We start from the raw sequence: 27,630 nt of genomic DNA on the forward strand, positions 1-27,630 counted from the left end.
TGAAAGTAAACTGAACAGATCCAGAAATACTGGGGATGTTAGTATTATATGGGCTGAGGCAATATTTGATAATTTTGAATTAAGTTGAGAGTAATAGATTTTATTGGAAGTAAGGCCTTTTTTCTCTTTTATTTGTCATTGTGTTTGTTATAAAATCTCTAGCAATAACCTTTACCTATCCTCTTACGTATATATTCAAGTAAAAAATTAACATAATTATAATCAGTGGAATATAAAATACTTAGCAAGTGCTTCCAAGATTAAAATATTGATCAAGATCATAACTAGTGAGTAGAAAATTCTCACACTAATGTAATTATCAATAGGCATATAAAATTGTAGATTAAATATTGTTTATGTTTTAAAGTTGTTATTTTATATTTGCTAATATTTCAAGTAGAATACAAATTAATCTTTTGTGTATTGATAAACTATTTTTAGAAAAACTTAGTAGCTGCCAACTACTATAAAGATAACTTGAAGAAAACTACGCAACATGACATATGAGGGCATCAATTATCCTATGGAAATAACATTGATATATAGACTTTTATTTCCTGTTGGAGACTTTGGTCTACAGATATACTTTTACTTTGGAGATTAGCTTAAAGTAAAAGCTTCTTATAAATGCAATGACTCTCAAAGAGAAATATTTTGTAATGACCTTAATAGAGTAAAAAGAATCTGAACTACACAATTTTAATGTGTAATTGTCATTAATTTCTATTACCTTTGTCATGAGGTTAAATAAAATTATATTTCCTATGAACTAGTATTTTCCATAAGCATAGGGTCTGGATAATGTGAAAGATCCTTATTCTACTAGTACGTCTCCAAACAACTTCAACATGGAATCTTTTTAATATTGGTAATTTTCAATAGGATCAAACAGATACGCACATAAATTCATTTCATTTTGGTCTATTTCAGTGCAATGACTTGAAAGATGTATTCAATAAATTGTATTCACAGATTTATGGCCACTGGATTTTCCATTTTTGTCTAGAACTGAAACCAGATATTTTGCCAATCAGTTTTTGTGATGCTTTCAGTCCTATATCTAAAGCAATATTTGAGGCATGCATTCACAGAAAAAAAGAAAAAGAAAAAGAAAAAAAAAACGAAGATTTCTATGTGCCCCTTCATATACTTTTGTGTAAAATGTCCTGTCATCTACATTATAGATAGCTTCAGGAAACGTGACTAAAAGGTGAAATGAATAAAGAAATCAGTTTAAAAGAGATAAAAGTAACTCAAGAGTTGTATTTTTTAATGCTTCTTTATTTTAGAGTAATATAGTTGGTAGTGTTTCATGCTCTGTGATCTCTAAATCTAGCTTTCACTTTTCCCAATTTCTATGGAAAAGAAAAAAAAAATGTTTTCATGTATAAAGAGTTCTATAGCTTGTATCAAAATATTTATGTTTCCCTTTACCCAACACAAACCGTAGCTGAAGCATTCCCTGCATTTTTCTTTGCCCTTCCTCAGACAAAATATTTGAGAGCTATATCCTTATATCATTGACATCTTTTAACACCATTATAGTAGGTAGCAATTTAACACCTAGGGAAATTATTTTTTATTCTTCCAGAGATTTTTAAAAATGAATGTATACATGTAAAAGCAACATATAGTCTTTCTTCTATCTTTAATTCAAATGGTAGCATGTTCTACTCTTTGTCACATTTACTTCAAATACACATTTTGGAAATTTTTCCTTATGGTTACATAAAGTATCCTTTTATTGTTTATTTTCTTCTGGTAAAAAGGTCATAACATAAAATATACCACCTTAACCATTTTTAAGCATATAATAAAGTATGTTAACTCTATGTGCCTTGTACAACATATGTCTAGAACTATTTCATCTTGCCAAACTGAAACTTCATGCCCAATGAACAACAGCTCCCCTCTTCTCTCTCTGTCCAGATCATAGCAACCATTATTATACTTTCTTTTTCTAAGAACTGGACTACTTTACATACCTCAAATAAGTGAAATCCTGCAGTATTTGTCTTTTTGTGATTGGTTTATTTCTTTTAACATTACATAATCAAGGTTCATCCATGTTGTATCATGTGACAGGATTTCCTTTTTTTTTTTTTTTTGGTTTGAATATTGCATTTGTATACCACATTTATTTATTTATACATTTGTTGATCAATAGACATTTGTTTCCATTCTTGGCTATTGTTAATAATGCTGCAATAAATATGGGAGTACAAATGTCTCCTGAGGATCCTGATTAATTCCCTTAAATACATACTCAGAAGTTGGGTTGGTGATCTTATGGTAATTTTAATTTTTGGATGAAGCTCCATACTATTTCTAGGGTGACTTCACCATCTTATATGCCAACTGACAGTACACTAAAGTTCAAATTTCTCCACATAGTTGTCAACACTTGCATTTTTTAATTTTTGTGATAGTGGCCATCCTAACAGGTAGCGGTTATGTCTCATTGTGGTTTTGATTTGTGTTTCCCAGATATTTAAGCATGTTGAATGTCTTTCATATGATTTTTAGCCATTTATATATTTCACTTGGAGAGATGTCTATTCAAGTCCTTTGTCCTTTTAAAATGAGATTTTTATTGTTTACTTTTTGTTGTTGAATTCTAGAATTTTCTTCTATTTTCTGAATACTAATCTCTTATCAGTTATGTTTTGAAAACATTTTCTCCTGTTCAATAGGTTACTTATTCACTTTTTTGATTATTTTCTTTTCTTCACAGAAGTCTTTAAGATTGATGTAGTCCCACTATTGTATTATTGCTTTTGTTGCCTGAACTTTTGGTGTAATATTTAAGCAACCTTTGCCGAATCCATTGTCACAGAGGATTTTTATCATATTTTTCTATGAGTTTCATAGCTTCAAGCTTGATGTTTAGGTCTTTAACCTATTTCACTTACTTTTTGTGCACAGGGTAACGTAGAGTCCAACTTTATTTTATTGCATTTGCATGCCAATTTTCCAACACCATTTGCTCTAGAGAATATTCTTTACCCACTATTGGCAGCTTTGTCAAAGATCATCTGATCGTGTAAGTGGAGGCTTATTTCCACTGTACTTTCTGTTCTGTTGCATTGGTCGACATGTTGTTCTTTATACAAGTACTATAATATTTTAATTATTGTAGATTTGTAACATGTCTTGAAATTAGTATGAATGATGCCTGAATCTTTGAATAAGATTATTTTTGTTATTTGGAATCATTTGAGATTCCATATGACTTTTAGAATTTTACTTCTATTTCTGCAGAAAAAAGAATGCCATTGAGATTTTGATTGGGATTTGCATTGAATCTGTAGATCATTTTGGATAGTATGGGCATTTAAAAATATTAAGTTTTGTAACCTTGCACACTGGATGTTTTCCCATTTATCAGTGTCTTCCCTAATTTCCTTCAACATTTTATAGTTTTGAGTGAATAAATCTTTTGCCTTATAATCTTTTGTGAAATTAACATTTGTTAAGTAGATCCTTGGAATTTTAGATGTCGGGTCATGTTTTAAAGGAAGCCCATAGGGAAACTACCTGCAGGGGGTAAATAGCTTGCCTTGAAGGGCCACAAGAAGAGTTCAAGACAAGGTACAGGCAGAGAGCAAGCAGCGGGACCTGAGGCACATACCTTTAACAGGTTCTATGAGTGGGGTGCTTTGGGATTCCTGGGCTAGGCTTGGGTTGGTCAACTCAAGCCAGAGAAAGCAGATTTTGGTGAGTTCCATGGGGGTCTTAGATAAGAGGTGTTCAAGGGGAAAGAGCTGAGAAGCAGAATAAACTTTTTATTGAAAAGTACATTGGGGGAAAAAAAAGAAAAGTATATTGGGGAATCATATCAGGAACTTAAATTTACTTGTGACTCTGTGGGCTGTTATCTAAGGGCTAGTGTTAGCCCAAGGCCACTTAGCCACACGAAGTAGATGTCAGGGCAGTGATATTATGGAAGAGTTTAGCTAAACTCTTAATATGCTGCTTTATTAAATTTATTCCAAACTATTTTATTTTTTTCCATGCCCACTATAAATGGGATTGTTGTCTTCTTTTTCAGATTGTTCATTGTTCATTAATTGCTAATTGCAATTAATTGCCCTGGTAAGACTTTTGCTACTATGTTGAATGGAAGTATGAGAGGTCAGTCTTGTGTTCTTCCTAATCTTAGAAAGAAAGCTTCTCAACTGTGAGTGCCATGTTAGTTGGGGGCCTTTTAAATATGACTTTTATTATACTGAGGTGATTTCCTTTTATTCTAGTTGACAGAGTTGTGGAGTTTCTTTTTAAGATTTTATTTATTTATTTGAGAGAGAGAGGGAGAGCAGCAGGAGGAGAGGCAGAGGGAGAAGCAGACTCCCTGCTGAGCAGGGTGCCCAATGCACTGAGAGGCTGGATCCCAGGACCCGGGATCATGACCTGAGCTGAAGGCAGATGTTTAACTGACTGAGCCACCCAGGTGCCCCTATTTTGTTTTGCTTTTTTTTTTTAACCATGAAAGTTTTGTTTCACCATGTCAAACTTTGTCAAAAGCTTTCTCTGTGTGATGAGATACTCATGTGTTTTTTGTCCTTCATTCTGTTAATGTAGTATATCACATTGATTTATTTTTGTATGTTGGATAATCTTTGTATACCAGAAATAAATCCCACTTAGTAATAGTGCATGATTATTTTAATGTGTTTTTGAATTCAATTTGCTAATATTTTAAAAAGGATTTTAGCATCAATATTCATGGGGGTTGTCAGTCTATAGTTTTCTTGTAGTGTACTTAACTGGCTTTGGTATCATGGTAATGTGGGTCTTTAAACAATTAGTTTAAAATTGTTCATTCCTATTCAAATTTTTGGAAGAGTTTGCAAAGGATTGGTATAAATTATTTTTTAAATGTTTGATAGAATTCACAGTGAAGGAATCTAGTCCTGGATTTTACTTTCTTGACAGATTCTGATTACTGACCCAACCTCCTTATTTGATATTGTTCTGTTCAAATTTTCTATTATTTGTGGTTCAGGCCTGATAGGTTACATGCTTCTGGGTATCTCCATTTCCTCTAGGTTATCCAGCTTGTCAGCATATAATTGTTCATGGTAATCTAATGAGCATTTATTTCAATATATTTATTAATATCACTGTATTTATATATCAATTATAACATCTCATTTATAATTTTATGCATTTTAGTCTTTTCCCTTTTTTCTTTGTAAGAGTACCTAAATGTTTATATACTTTTAATCTTACAAAAAGAAAAAAAAAACAGGTGCCTGTGTGGGCTCAGTCAGTGTGGCATTTGTCTTTGCTTCAGGTCATGATCCTAGGGTCCTGAGATCAAGCCCCCTTTCCAATTCTCTGCTCAGCAGAGAGTCTACTTCTCCCTTTCCTTCTGTCCCCTTGCCACTTGTGCTCACTCTCTCTCTCTCTCAAATTAATATATAAAATCTTTAAAAAAAAAAACACCCTCTTTCACTGATCTTTTAAACTTTTAAGTCTCTTTTTTTTACTTTAATCGTTATTTCCTTCTTCCAAAACTTTGCATTTCATTTATTTTCCCTTTCCTCGTTTCTTGAGGCATAAAATCGGGTTAAGATCCTCCTTTTTTCTTGATGTAGACATTTTGTTGTTATAAAATTCCCTGTCAGAACTGCTTTTGCTAAATCCCATAGATTTAGATGTGTTATATTTCCATTATTTTGTAAGATAGATGGATAGATTAGATAGATAGATAGATAGATAGATAGATAGATAGATAGATAGATAGATGATAGATAGATATTTAAATTTCCCTTTTGATTTATTTTTGGAGTCACTGGTTGTTCAGGAGTGTGTTTTTAAGAATTTTCCAGGTTTCTTCCTGCTGTTGATGTATAGTTCTATACCATTGTGGTAGAAAAGATGCTTGACATGATTTCAGTCTTCTTAAATTTATCAGGATTTGTTTTGTGGCCCTAATACATGATCTGTCATGGAAAATGTTCTATGTGGATTTGAGAAGAATACACATATTGATTCTGTTGAGTGGAATGTTCTATGTATGTCTATTAACCCACTTAGTCTAAAGTGTAGTTCAAGTGCAATGTTTGCTCATTAATTATCTGTATGGATGGTTATCTATTTTTGGAAGTGGGGTATTGATAGGAGGGGGCAAGATGGCGGAAGAGTAGGGTCCCCAAGTCACCTGTCCCCACCACATTACCTTGAAGTGGGGTATTGAAATCTGTGTTCTTATTTAATTGCTGCCTATTTCTCCCTTTATTTAATTAGTAAAAAAATAAAGATTATATATATATATATATATATATATATATATATATATATAGAGAGAGAGAGAGAGAGAGAGAGAGAGAGAGAGGCAGAGACACAGGCAGAGAGAGAAGAGAGAAGCAGGCTCCATGCAGGGAGCCCAATATGAGACTCTATCCTGGGACTCCAGGATCACATCCTGGGCTGAAGGCAGATGCTCAACTGCTGAGCCACCCAGGCATCTCTATTTCTCTCTTATTATCAATTAATATATGCTTCATATATTTAGGAGCACCAATGTTGGATAAATGTTTATTTAGTACTGACATTTCTTCTTGACTAATTGACCCCCATAATCATTATATAGACTTTCTTTTTCTCTTATTACAGTTTTTTACTTAAAGTCTATTTTGTCTGATAGAAGTATGCTACCTCTGTTTTCGTGAATTCCCTTTGCATGGGATGTATTTTTCTACCCTTTCACTTTCAGCAAATGTGTATTTTCAAAGATGAGTAAGTTGTTGCCACAATGTAGTTTGACTGGAGAATTTAGTCCTTTTACATTTAAAGAAATTATTGGTAGGTAAGGATGTACAATTGCCATTTTTAATTTTTTTCTGAATATTTTGTCAATTCTTTGTTTCTTTTTTCTTTTCCTGTCTTCCTATATAAACTGATAGTTTTCTATAGTGATTTTTTTTAAGATTTTATTTATTTATGAGTTGAGAGGCACAGAATGAGAGAGGCAGAGACACAGGCAGAGGGAGAAGAGAAGCAGGCTCCATACAGGGAGCCCCAAGTGGGACTCGATCCTGAGTCTCCAGGATCACACCCTGGGTGGAAGGTGGTGCTAAACTGCTGAGCCACCCAGCTATCCCTATAGCGATATGTTTTGATTTATTTTCTCTTTATCTTTTGTGTATCTACTATAGGCTTTTGCTTTGTGAATACCATGAGGCTTACACAAAACATCTTACCATTATGGCAATGTATTTTAAGGTGATAACAATTTAGTTTTGCTCACATACAATGGCTCAACATTTTTGTTATCATCCTGCCACATTTTATGTTTCTGATGCCAAAATTTACATCTTTTTATATTGTGTATCCATAAACAAGTCATTGTAGCTATAGTTATTTTTAATTCTTTTGTTTTGACCTTTATGCTTGTTATAAGTGATTTATGTACTATGATTACAATATTTGAATTTTTGAATTTGGTTATATATTTACCTTTATAAATGCACTTTTATATGAATTTATTTTACTAGTGTACTTTTTTTTTTTCAGCTTGAAGAATTCTTTTTAGCATTTATTGTAAGGCAGATCTAGTGGTAATAAACAACAGCTTTGGTTTGTCTGGGAATGCCATTATCTTTCCTTCAATTCTGAAAGACAGCCTTTTTTCCCCCTCCTAGATAATTTTAAGTAATCTATCCTTGAGTTCACACAAAGATAAATAGTTCTTTCTCTGATTGTTCAAGTCTGATGTTGTAGCTCTCCATTGTGTTTTTTAGTTCAATCATTTATATTCTTCAGCTTCAAAATTTGTTTGGTTGTTTTTTATATTTTCTCTTTGTTGAACTTCTCATACATTAAGTTGCATAAGCTTTTTTCCCCTTTTTTTTTCTTTTCTTTTTATTCCTCTTATAGGATAGCTTCAAATTACCTATCTTCAAATTAACTAATTCTTTCTTTTGTTGATCAAGTCTGCTATTGATCACCTCTAGTGTTTAGATTGTTCATTTGTTGTCCTCTTCAGCTCTAGAATTTGTTTCTTCTTCTTTGCAGTATCTATTTTTGTTGTTCTCATTTTGTTCATGCATTACTTTTTTCATCTTATTTAGTTGTCTATCTGTGCTCCTTTGTTGTACACTGAGCTTCTTTCAGACTATTGTTTGGAACTTTTTGTCAAGTAATTCACAGATCTTCATCTACATAGGGTCATTTTCTAGAGATTTATTTTGATTCTTTGAACCATATTTCCCTCTTTCTTAATGTCGCCTGCTATGTTTTGCTATGTTATATGTATTTGGAAAAATGGCTGCTCCTCTTAGTCCTTACAAACTGACTTTGTATAGGGGAATAACTTCATTGATCAGCCCAACTAGAATCTCAAGGATTCTTAAATCTTTACTGGGGATGTGTCTTTGAGCTTGGATATGTAATTTCCTACATAGGTCTGTTTGTATGTTTTTTAAGAGTTAATAATCTCCTGCTCCTTTCAATATCTATCTATAGTACTTCAAGTTCTCTGTCATTAAATAATCCGTTGAACTCTTTTGTTCTCAGTGGCCCCCAGACACCAAAATATGCCAGTTCCCCATCAACACTACAAATCAAGAGGCACAGAAATCAGTTTCTTGAGAAGTTCTCTGAAAAGTTGAAATGCTGGATGTACATTTCATTCATATTGTTCCCTCCCAAAGGAGAAGCTATGATCTGGGCTTTTCCTTTCATTTGTACGAGCCTGTGCTGTCCTGGGGAAAGGTCTATCATATTTGTTATGAAATGACTTTTCTTACCTGTTTCAATGCACTTATTCTTGGCTTTGAGTCTGCCTGGAGTATGGCACATTTTTAACTGGTTTCCAGAGTTCTCACAAAGGCTTTCTGGGGTCCGTATATTGTTGTTAAGTTGGTATCTTTGTGTTAGAATGGGGACTATGTCTTTCCATTCTGCCATTTTGCTAATGTTAGCTAATGTTACCAAAATATTTTTACTGATAGCAAATACATTGAAATTCTTGCTCTTTGGTAGTATTTGTTACATGTATACCAGTTTTGGGCTAATTGGAAAACAGCGCAATGTAGGATTGAATTTAATTTTTTCTTTTGGATTCATAGCATACAACTAAACCTTCTGTAAGGAAAAAGAGACAAATATTTGCTAGTATTGATAAAATTTTATACGATCCCACAGAAAACTTTATAAAACACGTTAAAAATTCATAATGATCAATATGCATAGGATATTGTTCGATCTGAGTAAATGTGTGTTTAAATTAATTTCTTTATAATAAAAGCAACAGTTTGAAGCCCATTTAACTATTTAGATAAATAATGACATCTTTTTGTCATGCATGCTCTCAAGTAGGCTGAAAAGGAATATTTAGCTTAATTTAATTTGATTTTTATATGAGTTGCAATATTTATTTCTACTTTAGGATGAAATTTTCTCTTTTATAAAGTGATTGAACATTCAACAATTAAGATTCCAGTTTTTTTTTTCTTTTTAATTCTAATGATGATTCCCTAAAAATACTGTCATTTTTCTGGTAGTTGTATGTTATTTGCTTACTTTTCTTATCTTTTTCCTCTAGAATGTGTATTAAACCATCACTGTTGTACTGTGGATACAGAGAAGTTCACAGAGAAAGCAAATTCTTACATCCAGGGCACATTCTTACATTAGTTTTTCTATTTTGGTTGGGCCATATATCCCCCATTCAAATTTGATCTAGTCCTTTGGCTGTTAATCTGATCTGCATGGATTAGATTTATTGTAGAGATTATTATGGTTATTCTTTTATAATTTTGAGGTATAGGAAAAGCTGTATTTATTTTATTCTTTTAATTTATTTTTTATTTCTTATTTTTAAAAAGAGAGAGAGACAGCATGTGTGACTGCCAGGGAGGCACAGAGAAAGGGAGAGGTAGAGAATTTTAAGCAGGGACCATGCCCAACATGGAGCCTGACACAGGGGTTTATTTCATGAATCTTACAGGATAGCTTCTGAGATCATGACCTGAGATCATGACCCGAGCTGAAATCAAGAGGCAAATGCTTAACTAACTGAGCCACCAAGTGTCTATTTTATTCTTTTTAAACGAATATAAAATATCCTGAGTCTCTACTTCACATGTGAATGGGAATTTGAATTTAAGTATGTAATGAGCCACTTATTTATTTTATCCAATTCTACAAAGTTTTCCAGAAAGGGAGGGATAAGTATACTTCCACTGCTTCTGTGCAACCCACTTATCTCCCTAAATGACTCTTTTCTGACTTATATAAACCTAACAATTAATTTTGTTTCTATCACATACTCTGAGTTTTTTAGTAGACTAACGAATTATTCCCACTATTCCAGAGACTTGCAGATATCACCTCTTCTTTCAATCCTTGAGAAATTTCCCAAGTCAGATAGTTTTAAATCACCTGGATATAAAATTTCAGAGCACCAACCCTTTCTCTTAGACTTAAATTGTTCTCCTTTAGGAAAGAAAACCTGTTATTTCTACCCTGGGAGCAATAGGAATCCCAATCCCAAACAGGACCAAAAGTGCTGTTTAACTCAGAATTCCACTTCATAGATACAGAAGGTAAAGAAAATTAAGAAATTGCCTCATTCTTTCTAATTCTCCTATTTTAAAGATATAAAAATTCACAATAAACCAAAATTAATTAACTTGCCATATCAGGGCATTGATATTAGGGAGGTCAGTGTGATTCTTCCAATGTTGTCCATTTTTGGTCGTATGTACAATCTGATTCACATTTTCTATTCTTTTCATGTTTTCTCTTATTCATAAGTGTTTTGCCAACATTATAAAATGACATCTTATTAGTCATCTTTAGTCCCAGGTAACAATATGTAATAAGATTATATCAAAATATCTATATGTGCTTTTTTGTTTGACCATTATAAGCACAAATATCCTTTGCCTTTGTTTATCTACCTGAGAGATCATTTGGTTGCTGTGTTGAAATTAGACTGTGTGATAGAAGTCGAAGTGAGAAAACCTTTAGAAAGCAAACATCTTAGCCTACATGAGGGATAATGGTATCTCAGACAAGATTGTGGCTATAAATTTGATGAGAAATGGTTAGTTTCTATTTTGAAAATTGATCCAACAGGATGCACTGATGAATTAAATGTAGCATTTGGAACAATAAAATATATCAAGCATGGCTGTAAATATTTTAGACTTAGTAACTAGAAAAAAATAGATGCCATCAATTGAAATGAGGTAGACTCTTGGAGGGGCAGGTTTAAGGGCAATACTAATGGTTCAAGTTTGGAGTATGGAAATTACAATTCTCATCAGATGAAACTGGATATAGAAAAGTTAAGACTTTGGAAAAGAAGTTTGTTGGAGAAATAAACTTAGCACCATCACCATATTAATGATATTTAACATGATGGTATTAGATGAGTTCACCATCACGTCACTAAAACTGAATTGGGGGACACTTCAACATTAAAACGCCCAGGAGAGAGTAGGAAGCCACTGAATGTAATGATTAGGAGCAATCAATGATATATAAAGGAAAAAGGAGATAAACAAAAACAGATTATGTTCTGGAAGCCAATGGAAGAAAGTACATCTGTAAGAAGAATGCAGTCAGCAGTCTCAAATGACACAGAAAGGTCAATTAAAATGAAGACTGAAAACTAAATGAAATGGGTTATTAATATTATAGTAGGTTATGCAAGATATGTTTAATACATATTTCTTATTTTTATTTTAATTTCATGCTTATTTTTCTTTAAAATATATGTTTAAGTAAATCTTTTTTGTGTGACTTCAAGTTACACATGTATCAGTAATCTTTATTAGTCTGTCAGTCAAGACTGAAATATAAATAAATAAATAAATAAATAAATAAATAAATCTTAAATGAAGAGCTTTTTTCTTATTAGTTTTTAATATGATGTTTATGCAGTTGATATGTCCTTTACAAGGATAAACTTCTGTTCTCCTTTAATTGTCTATGCATTTATATATGCTGCCGGAGAAAAATGTAATGATACAGATATTTTTATAATCATTTCTTATCATCTGCCTATAAGTTATAGGGCTTTCTTTTTCCTTCTCTCTACTTTAAAATAGTAATAATGGATGACATATTTTCTTTGGGCAGCCAGAGTCACTTTTTTTTGGGGGGGGGGGGATGATATCTGATACTTGTTTGGTGAAGATGGAACTAATTTTAGAAAACTGATAAAATTTCAGTCTTCTGATTTCTACTCTGATAAACCCAATTTAGTAACATTTTGAATTCTATAAAGTGAAACTGGAGAGTTAGTTTAAAATGGTTGCTCTCCAAAATGATTACTTTATATAAAAAAACAATAATCCTTAATAAATTACAGATTTTCTGGTATGACTTGTTACTGGTTGACTTCAATAAACATGTATTAATGACCTCCACTATACTGAAGGCTTTGCTGGATGATGATTCTGAACTCAAGTTAAGAATTTCTACACATATTTACCTGAATAAAATAACAGTACCAATTTTGAAAGATTGTATTCTCTTGAAGATATAAAAACTGGTAGGTATAATTAATCTGAAATTATATATTCAATTGCAAAATACTTACAATTTACATTTTAGCATTTTCACTGTCTCCAAATATAGTTCATGTCTTTATACTAAGTGATTTCTTGTGTCTGTTATTAAATGTATTGATTGGTATGAATAGTTACATTATTTTGTTTTTCCATTTAAAGCTTTACTTAAAGCTTTATTTAAGATTGATCACATGATTTTGTCACATAATTCCTTCCTGTTTTTTATACAAAATGACATTTTTAGAAATATTTTATTTATTTATTTGAGAGATAGAGAGAGAGAGCACAGTGGGGAGGGGCAAAGGGAGAGAGAAAGAAGCTTGACTTCCTTGCTGAGCAGGAAGCCTGATGCTGGGCTCAGTCCCAGGAACCAGAGATCATGACCCCAGCTGAAGGCAGACACTCAACAGACTGAGCCACCTAGGTACCCCCAAAATGACATTTTCAATAAGGGTCACAAAAATCTATGTTTTAGTCTAGCACCAACCATTTTTGAGCTCTGTAACTTTGAGTAACTCAATTTCTCTAAGTTCCTTTATGTGTCTTTTTTTTTTTTTTTTTTTTTTTTTGGTGAAAAAAACCCTGCAAATTCTAAGCAGTAGTATAATAAGGTCATTCATTTGTAAACCATGTTAAAAGTGCAAATATCAAGAGAATATGGTCTATTTAGGGATCAGAAGATTGAAGAGTAATTATTCCTCTGCCTCTTATTTTGGGTAACATTAGGCTAGCTACTTTAGGGCTCAGTTTTTATCTGGCTTTGTTTCCCCACCTAGATCAGGGTTGTGAGTTGAAGAGTGAGTCTGCCTTCTGTGAATGGAGGTCTGGGTCCTTGGATTCCCCAGGAAGATTTACAGTGGGGATCCCCACTGGAATAAAGACAGCCAGAGGAAAGTAGCAAGCATGAAGCAGTTTATTAAAGTGAAAGCACACACTCAAGGTGTGAGAATCTTAGGAGGTTCTTTGAGGTAGCAATAATATAGGCTTCTCCGTTATTTTGGATTTGGATATTATTGGGTCTCTCTGAGCTGGGAGGGTAGTTTCTAATGGAGGCTGTTTCCAGTCATTTGAGAAACTCTTCCCACAGGTTGGAGGGGAAGTTTTTGACCCTATACAATTTGTACCAGAACCCACAGCCTTTATTCAACAGGAGGGCCTGTTCCTGTAATGCAAATGCATTATTATGAGTCTAGGGGTTACCCTGGGACAGAGAGGGGAGAGAGCTAATCTCCACCTGTGGCTCTGGATATGTCAGCCTCAAGGTTTTAGAAGCCACAATATCCTGATGTTGTGCCATCTCTACCCCAACCCCCTGTCCAAGCCAGCTTCTAATGTGTAATCTTTTTATCACCATCCTTGCCTCCAGCTCAGGTCTCTTTTATTCCCCTTCAAGGACTTGAGACTTTGCCTCAGGGCACTCCTTCTACTTCTCTTGTCTAGCTTCTACCTAACACAACTACTAAGTTTGTAGCATAAAATTGATTTGTGTTTATCACAAAATGCTGCTTAAAGAATCAGACTCATTTTCATCTCTGTAATAGGGCCCCCATTGTAATGTAAATCATAGGTAGCACCAATTCAAATAAAAACTGAATATTCCACCAAATAATTCAGATGTTTGTCATGAACATGAATGCTTTGGAATAACTGAATGAAACTTTCACTTTTCATCTAGATATTTGGCTTTGAGCTGATATAGCCTCTGTCATAATTATACCCTTCCAAGATATGCATAGAATTAGCTACTTCTAATCCTTAATGCTTTCGACAAATTGTTATTAAACACTTTTTCAAGTACTTCTGTAGGATATAAATTTTTTTTTAATTTATTTTATTTTATTTATGATAGTCACAGAGAGAGAGAGAGAGGCAGAGACACAGGCAGAGGGAGAAGCAGGCTCCATGCACCGGGAGCCCGACGTGGGATTCGATCCCGGGTCTCCAGGATCACACCCTGGGCCAAAGGCAGGCGCCAAACCACTGCGCCACCCAGGGATCCCCTGTAGGATCTAAATTTATTAAACTTTTCATTTGAGCCCATTAAGATACACAATAACCATGTATATTTCAAGAAAGTATTTTGGTGGTCCCGAGTGATATTTAAAGAGCATTTTCCACATCATAAACAACTCTTCTTAAGGGATGAGTTTCTCCCAGATGGCACTACTGTACTCTGAAAATTCCAGTAAACTATATAGACAGGAACTAATACGTCCTTTTCAAATAATAAACCACTCGCTCCATTCTTACATTTGTTTTTAATTTAGCCATTACCTGTGTGAGTATGAATATAGTCCTCCTACACAGGGTTAAACCTCTTTAAAAAGGACTGAATCATTGTTAGTCATTCTTAGGACCAATATTCATTTTAAGCAGAAAGTATCATCTAAAATATAATAATTAAACTTTTAACTCAGTATTATCTTTATGTTTAGTTCTTCTTCTGACCATGCACTGCAATTATAATCTACAGAATAAGATTCCCCTAAGCAAATGCCACTAGTTAGATCTTCCTAGTGATTTTTCACCCATAGTCGATACTCTTAACTTCAGGTCCCAGGAAACTGCTGTCTACTTTATGACATTCCAGTTAACTAAGTCATCTTTTACTGTTTTCTAGTGCATGCTAGGGATTTTCTTTGACACATTTTTCAGCATGTTCATGAAGCATTAGTTTCCCAGGATGTTCAAATACATTGCTGAATTAATTCATATTCAGAATAAGTTAGCAAATCTCTTGGCTAAACAAATCTAAACAGTTTATTTTCTGAATGACTTCTTTGTCAACTGATTTAATATGCAGAATTCTTCAAATTTACTTGGCTGTCAAACACCTTTTTATGTGGAACATGTCATGGGACTTTACTGTTCTCCAAGGTGTCCTAAACATTCAGGAATGCAAAGTTAAAAATCGATTTAATAAGTCTCCAATATTAAAAATAGAGTTGCTTTCGTAGATTTAGTTAATTTCTTTTTTTTTTTAAGATTTATTTATTTATTCATGATAGACATAGAGAGAGAGAGGCAGAGACACAGGCAAAGGGAGAAGCAGGCTCCATGCTGGGAGCCCAACACAGGATGTGATCCCGGGACTCCAGGATTGTGCCCTGGGCCAAAGGCAGACGCCAAACCACTGAGCCACCCAGGGATCCCCAATTTAGTTAATTTCTTTTTTTTTTAAATTTCTAATGTAGTTTTCTACCCCTAAATTTCTCCAACAAATCTATTTATTTATTTCATTTATTTTAACTAGTGCATAAGTAGCATTTGCTCTGTGGCAGGCATTGTTCCATATAATTTTCAAATGTTAATTCAGTTTACTTACATAACAAGCCTACAACTAGGTAAATTATTATCTATACTTTCCATATGAGAAAATGGATGCCACAAAGGTGATTTTTCCTAAAGTCATTCAGCTACAAGTGCGTAGAACAATTCAAATCCATATTGTTTTCAGAGTCCATGGTCTTAGCCAATAAACTGAATGGTTTTCTTGACCCAAAGTCACACTATATGATACAAAATGCTTATAAATGCATAAGTGTGCTTACCTATGACACATTTGCTCTTGACGGAGGAAACTTCTAGTTAACTTCTAATCAAAGAATTTGTTCTACTTTACATCTAATTTCCAATATGGAAAACAAAACTATAAACTAAAATAATAACAACAGCAGCAATACTAACAAAAAAAGAAAAAGAAGTGAGACAACTTACCAAGTATTTGTTATTCTCCTGTCTTAGCTTGGATTGCCATAACACAGACTGGATGGCCTGAACAACAGAAATTTACTTCTCACAGTTCTCAAGGCTAAGAAGTCCAAAGTCAAGGTATCAGCAAGGCAATTGTCATTCTGAGGCCTCTTTTTTTGGTGCATCTGTTATATCATTGTGTGCGTAGATGACCTCTTTGTGAGTCTGTAGGAAGAGAAAGATGGAGAGAATGAGCTCTTTGGTGTCTCTTCTTATAAGGCGCTAGTTTTGTCACAGGAGAGGACCATCTTTATGACTTCATCTAATCTTAATTACCTTTTTATAGGCCCTACTCCCAAAAACAGTCAAATTTGGGCTTAGCGTTTCATGTAGATTTTGGTGGGGGACAATTCAGCCCTCAGAATCCCCCACACTTCACAGGTACTCTTACCATTAGATTGGAATCATCTGATTAGTTCTTGTCAATATACTGAGAGCAGAAGTGATGAGGGCCCAAGATAATTAAAAGCCTTTGGGTCTCTGTCATCTTTCTCTTTGCTTGCTGTGGTAGCCATTTAGTTTAAATAATGTAGTTCTAAGTTGGAGGAAGACTGTCTGATTTCCAACAGACTGCATAGTTTAAGCAAAAATATGTTTTTTCATGCATTAAGTCATGAATGTTCTGGTCTTGTCCCTTGTGACTTCAAGCTTACTATTTTTTTTCTTGTAGTTGGTCAGTCATTTTACAAAGAAAATATATAGCTTAGAGTAGGGGAGTTGGGTAAATGTCATGTATGGTACAGTTGATTGTAAAAGAAAAATTGTAACTAGCATTTATATTCCCAAATCAGCTGTTATTTCATTATAAAATCCCCTAGAAGCCATAATTTTTTCTCATCTTTTTGAATCTACATAAAACGTAACTAAGTTTTCTCAGGTATTGCATAAAGCACATTTTATATTGAAGGAAGTATTTAAGAAACCAGCAGAAAGGACACTCACTGAATATAGTAGACTGGTTATAACCCCATATTTGCCAGAACTTAACTCTGACCTTTAACAAATCACTCAACTACTCTGAACCTGGGTGTTCCCATATAAAAATATTGGCCAGATTGAAAAGATATCTCAAAGAAGATTTCAAATCCATCACTATGATATAATAATGTAAAATTAGAGAAAACATGCTTTTATCTAGATGTACTAAGATATTAAAAATCCTCTAAGAATATTGTAATCTGTTTTCATCCATACTATTTTTCCTTTCATGTTCTAGCTCATAATTAACATCACATTCATTAATAATAAGGGAGAATTTGATTTATTTTACCAAATTTGAAATTTTAAATTTATTTTCATAAGATCTTAAAAAAACCTCAACAATAAAAATATCAAAATATGTGAAATATTGCAAAGTCATTTTATCATCTATATTAGCTCAAGCTGCCATAGCAGATTTCACAAATGGGGTAGCTTCAGCAACAGTTCTGGAGGCTGAAAGGCCAAGATCAAGATGGCAGCAAGATTGGCTTCTCATGAGACCTCTCGTCCTGGCTCATAGATGATGGTCTTCCTGCTGTGTCCTCACATGGCCTTTCCTCTTCTTCTATTGGACACAAGACCTACTGGAGTAAGACCTCACTCTTATGACCTCACTTAACCTTCATAACATCTGTAAGTCCTTCAACTTCTCCACATACAATTATAATGGGATTAGAGCTTTAACATAGAAATTTTTGAGAGAAACAATTCAATTCATAACATTGTCACATATAATATTTCTTCTTTCCAATGAACTTCAATGTTATAAATTTGGTGAAAAATGTTGAATTTATTAATCACAGATATAGACATTTAATCTTTGATATAGGAAGACAAGTTTTTAATTTCAATATTATATACTTAATCCTAAATTATTGTCAGATAAAGTTATTTAATTTGATGACATCAGTTGTCTTTCTTAATTATCTCTAAGCCCCAGTTTTTCTTTTACAAAATGGGAATAAAATTTCTGTGTCATAGAGTATTATCTCATAAGACTTAAATTAGAAGTAGCTCCTAAGAGATTAACATGCTAGACAGGTAATAAAAAAATGTTATTCTCTATTCTGCAGATTAAATTTCATGTTAGTTTGAGTTTAAGTCACTTCAGTCTATGTTAGGCTCAAGCAAGTAAATAGTAGGATAAGAGCTTCAACTTCTTTTTTTTTAAATAAATATTTTATTTATTTATTCATGAGAGACATAGAGAGACACAGAGACACAGGTTAGAGGCAGAAGCAGGCTCCCCATAGGGATCCCGATGTGGGACTCTGAGATTATGCCCTGAGCTGAAGGCAGATGCTCAGCCACTGAGCCATCCCAAGAGCTTCAACTTTTGAAACAAAAAAAAAATATAGCAAGTTTAAGACGTTCAAGAGAAACATGGTTGGAAGAGGTGTTGTTTTATGTTTACATTATAACATTTAAAACTTTAAATTTAAGATGACCAGAAACCAAATTATTATTCACATTTTTCTGTACACTTGGAAGAAGATTTGCCTTTGACATTATCCACTAACAGTCTTTGAAGGCATCAGTGGAAGCCAAAATCCACTGAAGGCATGATAGAGGAAGCAGGTCAAGAACAGTGATGTAATTAGCAGACATACATGAAATTAGTATGCTTCAAAGGTAGGAAGATCTATGTTGTTATATCACTGAGAACTTCCAAAGAGCTATGTTGATGTGAATAACAGCAATGCTACCATTTTCTTATGATGGGAAATATAAAATTATCTAGGAGCAGCACATAGAGGAGTAAAAAGTACAATTCCCACAAAAGACTTTGCCAAGGAACTTGTGTGTTTTAATGATGGCACTGGTGTTGAGTTTCCTTCAGAATTTGGGAAGGAAACTGAAATTAAGATATTTAGATATTAAGGTAAGGGATAATCATCATATTTTAGAAGACTTAGCTATATCTGCTTTACCCTAATAACCTATCCTCACCTTTTTAACCTAATCTTGTCTGCATGGGTTTCTATTCTTTGCAATAAATTAAAACCTGGCAAATATATCTATACCACTGTCACTAAGTGGATAAGTGGAAAAGATGGTCCTCAAAGTGCAGGCATTTTGATTTCTAGTTCTATGTTCTTTACATTAAAATAAATGCTGCCTTGTTGGGAAATTTAGCTTTGTCAACAGCAACAAATAGTCTTCCAAGTTCTACTTAATTTTTCTCCATCCTGAACATAGATCATGTGGCCATAGGGTTATCTGGCTTATGCAATTCAACAAGATAGAGAGATACTTTAAAAAGGGTAATAAAGATAAACTCTTCACCCTGGCTCACATGCACTATGCTTTCCAGGCTGTCTATAGGATTATTAGCTGCTCGATTTGACAGGCATCAGTGAGATTCATGGATTTTTTTTTACCTAGTACACTGCTTTACAATTTAATAGTGGCTCTTCCTACATCAGTTTTGCATTAAATAAGGACACAATAAGATTGTATAGCAACCTTACTGGCTTCACAATAATCACTAAAATATCAGACACAGGTGCATTTGTCTAGATGTCTGGGATTTTTGAGTGCCAATCCTAGATTATCCATTTTTATAGAAAAATCCTTGTTTTTTTAAAACAAATATTAGTGGGTTATAAATAAATGCATATTAAATGCATAGTGAATTTGCTGTATGCTCTGTGAGATCCCAAGAGCTTTACGTTTTAGAAACAAATACCATATCCCCAAATGTAATATCCTGAAGGATAATTGAAAATGAAAGGTGATTTCTCTTGATAATCAATGATAACCACTAAACTTACAGATACAATGTATTTATTTCTCCAAAAAATCAGAAATAGTAAATCTCACTAAGAATAATTAGGAAAAATACCATACAAATGAACTTGTATTTTCCTCTTTTTAGCTCCAGTTTAAAGTGCCTTCTTCTTGGTATACATACAGAATATGTTTAAAAAAGAATGTAGTTTTCAGACTTAATGCTTTACTTTTGTAGTATATGCTTTAAAAAATCTATATAGAAATGATTCCACAAAATAGGAAAAATAGAATTAGGATTACATAAAGGAAATAACAAACTGGGGTGTATAGTAACAGCAACAACAACAACAACAAACCAAAACCAGAAGGCTAAGGAATGCTAATGGAGTCAGCATAGTGACTATGATGGAGTTAAGTGTTAATTAAAAGTTGAAAGAAACAAACAAAAAAGAATAAATAAATGATACAGGTGAATAAGACTGGACATACAGAGGATTTAAACAAATAAAATGAGGATCTGAAATATTTTAATTTTATGACAAGTGAAAAAGTAAATGTTCTTGCATAAAATAACTCAAACTACATACAATTTAGAATTGTTTAAATCCTTTTTAGTGTCTTAAGCTTTTACTCTGAAATTTACAAACTAAATATGTCACCAAATTTATCACCAGGTATTTTATATCTCTGACAGCACATAACAAATGAAGTTTGTTATAAAATATTTTTTAGACTGCCTAATATTTGCTATAAAATATTTTTAAGCTACCTGAATTTATGTTTATATATTGTAAAATATTTACTTAGAGGTCCTGGTGGTAGACTTCTCAATCTATGTAATCTCACATGATTATTTGCAACCAGTCAAATGAATCTTCTTTTCTTGTTGGTGACTATGATAGGAATGGACATATATTCTGGTTTTGTGCAAGGAGTCATAGTGTGAAATATATCTTTTCAGAAAGATTTTCTTTTTTTATTAATAGGAAACACTGGAAGGGATGACTTCTTGACTGTTAGAATTTCAATCAGTAGCTTTTATCTAACTGTTACACCCAAAGTAATGGCAGACGTTGGATAACCATGAGGGAAAGTAATCTAGAAAATAATCTTGGAAAGAAAAAAGTTGATCATGAGAAAGTTAGAATAGGAAGATGGAAAGGATCTAGGGCTTTGATGATATTACAGAGTTGCTGACCAAATTATTTTCTGGGACTCTATACTATATATGGAAATTTTGGTGAGAAAATTAATTTTCTTTCTGTTTTAGCTCTTTTGTGGTAGGATTTTCTGCTTATTCTGATTTAAAGCATCATGATGTATAAAAACAAAATTTAAATGTAAAAGTGCCAACTAATTCCTTACTTACAAAGAAAATTGGGAGAAAATTACCTAAATTTAAAAAATGTTTATATATAAAACATATATGCCATATATACAAAATTTAGTACATTCCTTTTTTAAAAAGGTATTTTTTATTAGTAAAATATATAATAGCAAAGACAATCCTAGCTAAAGCTGCCTCTTCTCCTTGGATGTCCTCTGCTATCTGATCTATCAAGATTTTTTTTTTTTTTTGAGGGGGTAGGTATTGGGCAAAGTTTGTCTGCCTGTTTTTTAATCCTTTTATTGACAATGTCTATATCCACATGTCTATATCCACACTTGAGTCTGTTTCCCATCCATTTCAATAGGTCTCTGCTCCTTCTAGTGCTGTCTTAGTGGATCAATAGCTGTCTTTGTGGATCAATAGCTTTGTGTAAAAGAACAAAAGATTTCCTCAAATCCAAATAGATTATCACTAGTATATTGTCCATTTTACAACTTCTTTAATGTGAGAAAATTTTAAAATAAATATATCCAACTGAGTTTTCATTGACTGTATTTTAGTAGTCAAATATGATTACTCATTATCATAAGAGAATATAGTTCTTTGATTTAATCAATTTTAGGGAATTGATGACTTGTCTGAGTATGAGAAGAGGCATATCTATTACAAGGCACATTTTCCCATGAGGTCTCAGGATGATACTGTGAAACTGAGCACACTATTCTCTTTATTTACCTTTTCAATTTCCTCTTGGAACACAATAAAGATAGTATTGTTTGGGGAGATGTAAAACATGAAAAAGTACTTAAAGAGATTTTTGTTGTTCTAGGATAATGGTCCTATTAACTTTAGTTACACCTGTTTTCTTATTCAAGCAATTGGGAAATGGGGACTATTAGAGTCTTTGTTAATGTCATGCTATATTTTCATAACACTTTTTATTTTAATCTATTGCCTTTAATCTAGAATAGTTAGAAAAACGAAGTAGTCCTTTTCCTCTATCTAAAATGGGCTGCCCTCTGGCATACGTATATTTTAAGATTAGATTTCAAGGCTTTTTGAGATTAGAAATAAACTAGAAACTGAATTCTCCTACATTGTCAAAGCCAAAATTATGATAAAATAAATATATAAACAGCACAATTTGGAAATAATTTATACAACATATTGAACATAATTTCATCTCTGAGCTAAAATAAATAATTTATATACTCGGTCACAATCTGTGTGCCATCCAGAACATATTTTTTTTTTCTGATAACCCTTAGTATTTAGAAATTGGTTTTAATATAGATCCCAAATCCCTTATTCAAAATACAAAGAATGAGATGTACTTCAGAATTCCATTTTTACAAGAATAAGATGGTATATATGTTTATCATATTATACTCCCAGGAGGAGCTTGGGCAGCACCCCATAATCATTCATTTTTATGCAGTTGAAAATATGACTGTTCACTATATGTGGACTATAAATAAGTCTCTTTTCACTTCAGATCAAGGTTTGGCAACAAAATACTTATTGTAAAAATGAAAAACTCTTCATCTTCATAGAGATTTTGACAGTGGGGTTGTAGATAAAGAGTTGAAAATCTTTAGTTTAATCTATATCTCAAATATTTTAATAAATGTCAAATAGAATTGGAAGAGAACTAATTAACAATATATGTAGTATTATAATGAGGAAAACACAGGACTGGAAGTTGGAGGATTTTTGTTCTAATCTTATGCCTGTTGCTAAAGTCTGCTGGATATTGACATGTCATATTTATTTGGTCTTTGAAATAATATAATTTTGACAATGAGAAAGGAAATGCCAGTTGCTGACATATTTCTTTTCTAGATGTCATACATATAAATACTATAGACTGATTATTCTGAAAATGCATTGTGTTTCCACCAGAGGACAGGCAAATTTCTGATGACAATCTTGACTCTGTTAGTCATTACGTTTACTAAGAAATCTTTACTTAACTCTAAGGAAAAGTAAAGTGAATAATTTGCAGGGAATTTTTTTCATCAGGTTTTTTCAATCCATTTAAATAGAATCTGTGTGTTCACTAAACTTCCTTCAGGAGTTTAATATTAATTTTTACATTTATTTATTCCTTTCACTAAAACAATTCTTTCAAGATAGGGATTTTATTTCTTTGGCTCAGAAAATATAAAAAATTATTATATAGAAAGAGTAGTCATGTTGGTCAATATTGAAGAATAAGAAATGAAGACATTTAAAATATATTTTTTCAGAATAAAGGTAATTAAAACCAAAGTGGGAAACTTTGAAGGGAACCTTGCATAAGAAAATGTAGTTCATTGGGGCGTTTGGGTGGCTCAGTCAGTTCAGCTACGGATTCTTAATTTCAGCTCAGATCATGATCTCAGGGTTATGATATCAATTCCCACTGGGTTCTGCACTGGGCATGGAATCTACTTAAGAACCACTCTCTCTGTCCCTCTGCCCCTACCTCGTTCCCTCTCCTTAAAAAAAAAATTAAAAAGAGAGAGAGAGAGAGAGAGAGAGGAAGAAAAGAAAAAAATTTGGTTTGTTGTAATTTTATCTACTCTCACATTTAGCTTAGTGACCTCCTTTCAAAGTGTGTATCTTATTCCCACTATTACACACAACTCACATTTACTCTAAAAGGATATAGGAAAGAATTATGGTAAAATACACATAACAAAATGTATCACTTTAACCATTTTGGAGGTATATATATTTGTGCCATTAAGCACATTCAACATTGTTATGCATCCATCACCACCACTCATTTTAAGAAAATTTTCATCTTGAAACTCTACCCATTAAACAATAACACCCTATTCTGCTCTCTTTCCAGTCCCTTGGAGGAGATTCTACTTGCTATCTCTGTGAATTTGACTACTCTAGGTACCACATGGAAGTGGAATCATACAATTTTTGTCCTTTTGTGTCTACTTTATTAATGTAATGTCATTAAGATTCATCTATACTGTATGTCTGAGATTTTCATTCTTTTTTAAGATGAAATACTCTATTGTATGGAATGTCTTTTTATGTAAATTACCTCTTCTCTATGTTTTTCGTTAGCACTTATGCTGGTGCAGTAGTCTTTTATGATGCTGTGTAGTTAATGCATGTGATTGTGCTCTCCAAGACAGGAATTTACTTTTCACCAAGTGAGATATATCTATCCCAGTCAATTCCAAAGCATAAAATCAGAAAGTGATGTGCTTCAAAACATAACTGAAATCGCTAAGTCAGCAACAGGTAAAATATAAGTACTATTCATAAATATATCTCTCTCTGCTTAGCTAATACACAAGATGAAAGTCACTAAATAATGACAAAATATATCTGCTTACATATTACCTTTTATATCTTCATATTAACTTAGTGGATTCTTACTAGTTTTCAGCCAAGTAAGTAGTAGATTTCATATTATTTTGACTTATATATTACTTCAAGTTTGCATGTTGTATGAATACAGAATACAGAGGTGAAGGAATGTCAATACCAAGTAAATTGCACTGACAGCTTTTGATCAAACTAAGCTTTTGTAGGACCTACATTTTCAAATCTTCCTGTATCTGCTACATAATTATGTTCAAAAGAAATTTAATCATATTTTATAGGCAGTTTATTTACATATTTGAATCAATACTGAAAATACTTCAGAGGACAAAATTTAAATTCCACAGCAGGTACAAACCTGAAGGGTTAAAAACTATATGAGCTCAGATTTGAAGTAATTAATTTAGTAATTGTCAGGGATGAATAAGTAGAGCATGAGAAAGAATATTCATTATGTGAATAAGGAAAGGCTCTGGATTCCCAATTAACATTAAAGCAGCATCAGCATAAAATGAGCATTAATATTCCACAAGATAATTGGCAACCTTTGTGATGTGATTTTTTTTGTTTGTTTTTTTTTTTTTTTTTCCTCTCCCGCTTTAGCTATTCTCAAAAAGGTGTCATTACTCCTGGCTGACTGAAAGGGATCACAATTCGTGCTATGTTCTCCTCTTATTCCTACTGATAGTTACAAGCTTTTATTATGGTTTTAACACAAAACATGCTGAAAACCTTCTATAGGTTATCTTGCTTAATCTTCAATATAGTCCTATGAAATAGTATTTTCATATTTATTTTGCAAATAGGATGTATTATGGCTTTTGTAAGGCCATTGGACAAGTGGCTGTGCCTTCATGTTTAATTTCTATGTAATAAACTCTTCCATAACTCATACCATGTGTTCCATATTACCACTTTGTGTACATTGTCTCAATGTCAGCAAAGCAACTCTATGAAATCCTTATTATCTAGATTTCAAATAAGGGGATCAAGACTCACAAAAATTGAGTTGCCACAATGACAAACTTAGGAAGCAATGCATTTTCTATTTAAACACAGCCCTTTCTACTATTTAATCCCTCAAGTATTAACCATTTTATTTCAAAAGGCATGAAGTAAAGCACATTTTGTGTAGCCTACTGGCTTGTTATAGCCAGTGTCTTTCTTTTTTCTTTTTTCTTTTTTTAAGATTTTACTTATTTATTCATAAGAGACACACAGAGAGGTATAGACATAGGCAGAGGGAGAAGCAGGCTCCATGCAGGGAGCCAGATGTGGGACTCGATCCCGGGACTCCAGGATCATGCCCTGGGCCAAAGGCAGATGCCCAACTGTTGAGCCACCCAGGTATCCCAGCCCAATGTGTTTTTCTGATGTTGCGTTAGTTATACATAGATAAATTAAGGTTTAAAATAAAAGTCTTGGGCAGCCCAGGTGGCTCAGCGGTTTAGCACTGCCTTCAGTCCAGGGTGTGATCCTGGAGACCTGGGATTGAGTCCCACTTGGGGCTCCCTGCATGGAGCCTGCTTCTCCTTCTGCCTGTGTCTCTGCCTCTCTCTCTCTCTCTCTCTGTGTGTGTATGTCTCTCATGAATAAGTAAATAAAAATCTTTTAAGAAATTTAAAAAATAAAAAAATAAAATCTGTATTTCAGTTTATTTGGGAAAAATAAGAAATATGACTATGTAACATCAATCACATGGGACGGTACAGGACTGCCTGTCCAGAAGGGGTGAGCTGACTGATTCACAGTCCTTACCATTCTATTGGTTTTATACTGGGGCTACCTCACTCATTAACTTATCTGCATCTGCATTTAGTTGAATCTTATATGGTTGAATATTTGTGTCATAAGAAACTTTCTCTGTGCTCATTGTACACTATTTCCTGTATGTGGAATATGAATCTCTATACCCTTCTATTTATGAAAGTCCGACTAAAATTTTTTTTGAGCTTGTATTTATTTATTTGAGAGTGAGAGAAAGAGAGACCATAAGCCTGGGGTGGGAGGGAGAAGCAGACCCCTGAGCAGGGAGCCTGACATGGGGCTTGCTCCCAGGACTCTGACCATGACCTGAGCTGAAGGTAGATGCTTAAATGACTGAATCACCAAGGTGTCCCAAAAGTCCTGCTGATCTTTTAAGACACAAGTCAATCCCTTCTCCATGAAGATATCTTCCCAGAGAATTTTAGCGCATTGTTATGCCTGTTCTCTCCAAATTGTATGTTAAAGCAAAAATTACAGTGAACTGTATTATACAGGGAAAGAAAATTTTATTCAAGGCTACTAAAATAGGAAAGAGATACCAGAACACAGTCTGAGTTCAGCGCTGCTAAATGGAATGCAGAGGTTGAGCTGGTGCAAAAAGTCCTAGAGGACAATAGGAAAGAGGTTGATCAATGAGAGCTATGGACTTCATTGAATTATTTTGGGGTTTGTAAATTTCTTTCTTTGTGATAAGGTTGTTTGGTCTTTGACAGTGGCCTGTTGACGGCCCCTCCCCATCCTCCACAGACTGAGATACAGGACTCTATTTTCCTTGATGATTACAATTCAAAGGGATGACTTCCAGGGGATCCCTGGATGGCTCAGCGGTTGGGCAGCTGCCTTTGGCCCAGGGCGTGGTCCTGGAGTCTGGGGATCGAGTCCCATCAGGCTCCCTGCATGGAGCCTGCTTCTCTCTCTGCCTATGTCTCTTCCTCTCTCTCTCTGTGTTTCTCATGAATATATATAAAATCTTATAAAAGGGGGGGGGATGACTTCCAGATCCTGGAGAAAACATTTTTAGGTTATAAGTCAAGAAAAGGACTTTTAAAGAGGTTTATATCTCAAAGGACAGAGAAAAATTTATAATTGCAAATGTTCTAAGGTAAATACTCTAAGAAAAGGGTTATCAGGTACCTAGAGATAGGAAGAAGCCTGTTTAAAGATCGGTCAAGCTGAGGGGAATATGAAGGCAGTCTTGGT

Source organism: Vulpes vulpes, chromosome 2 (assembly GCF_048418805.1).
Source record: "Vulpes vulpes isolate BD-2025 chromosome 2, VulVul3, whole genome shotgun sequence".
Taxonomy (NCBI): domain Eukaryota; kingdom Metazoa; phylum Chordata; class Mammalia; order Carnivora; family Canidae; genus Vulpes; species Vulpes vulpes.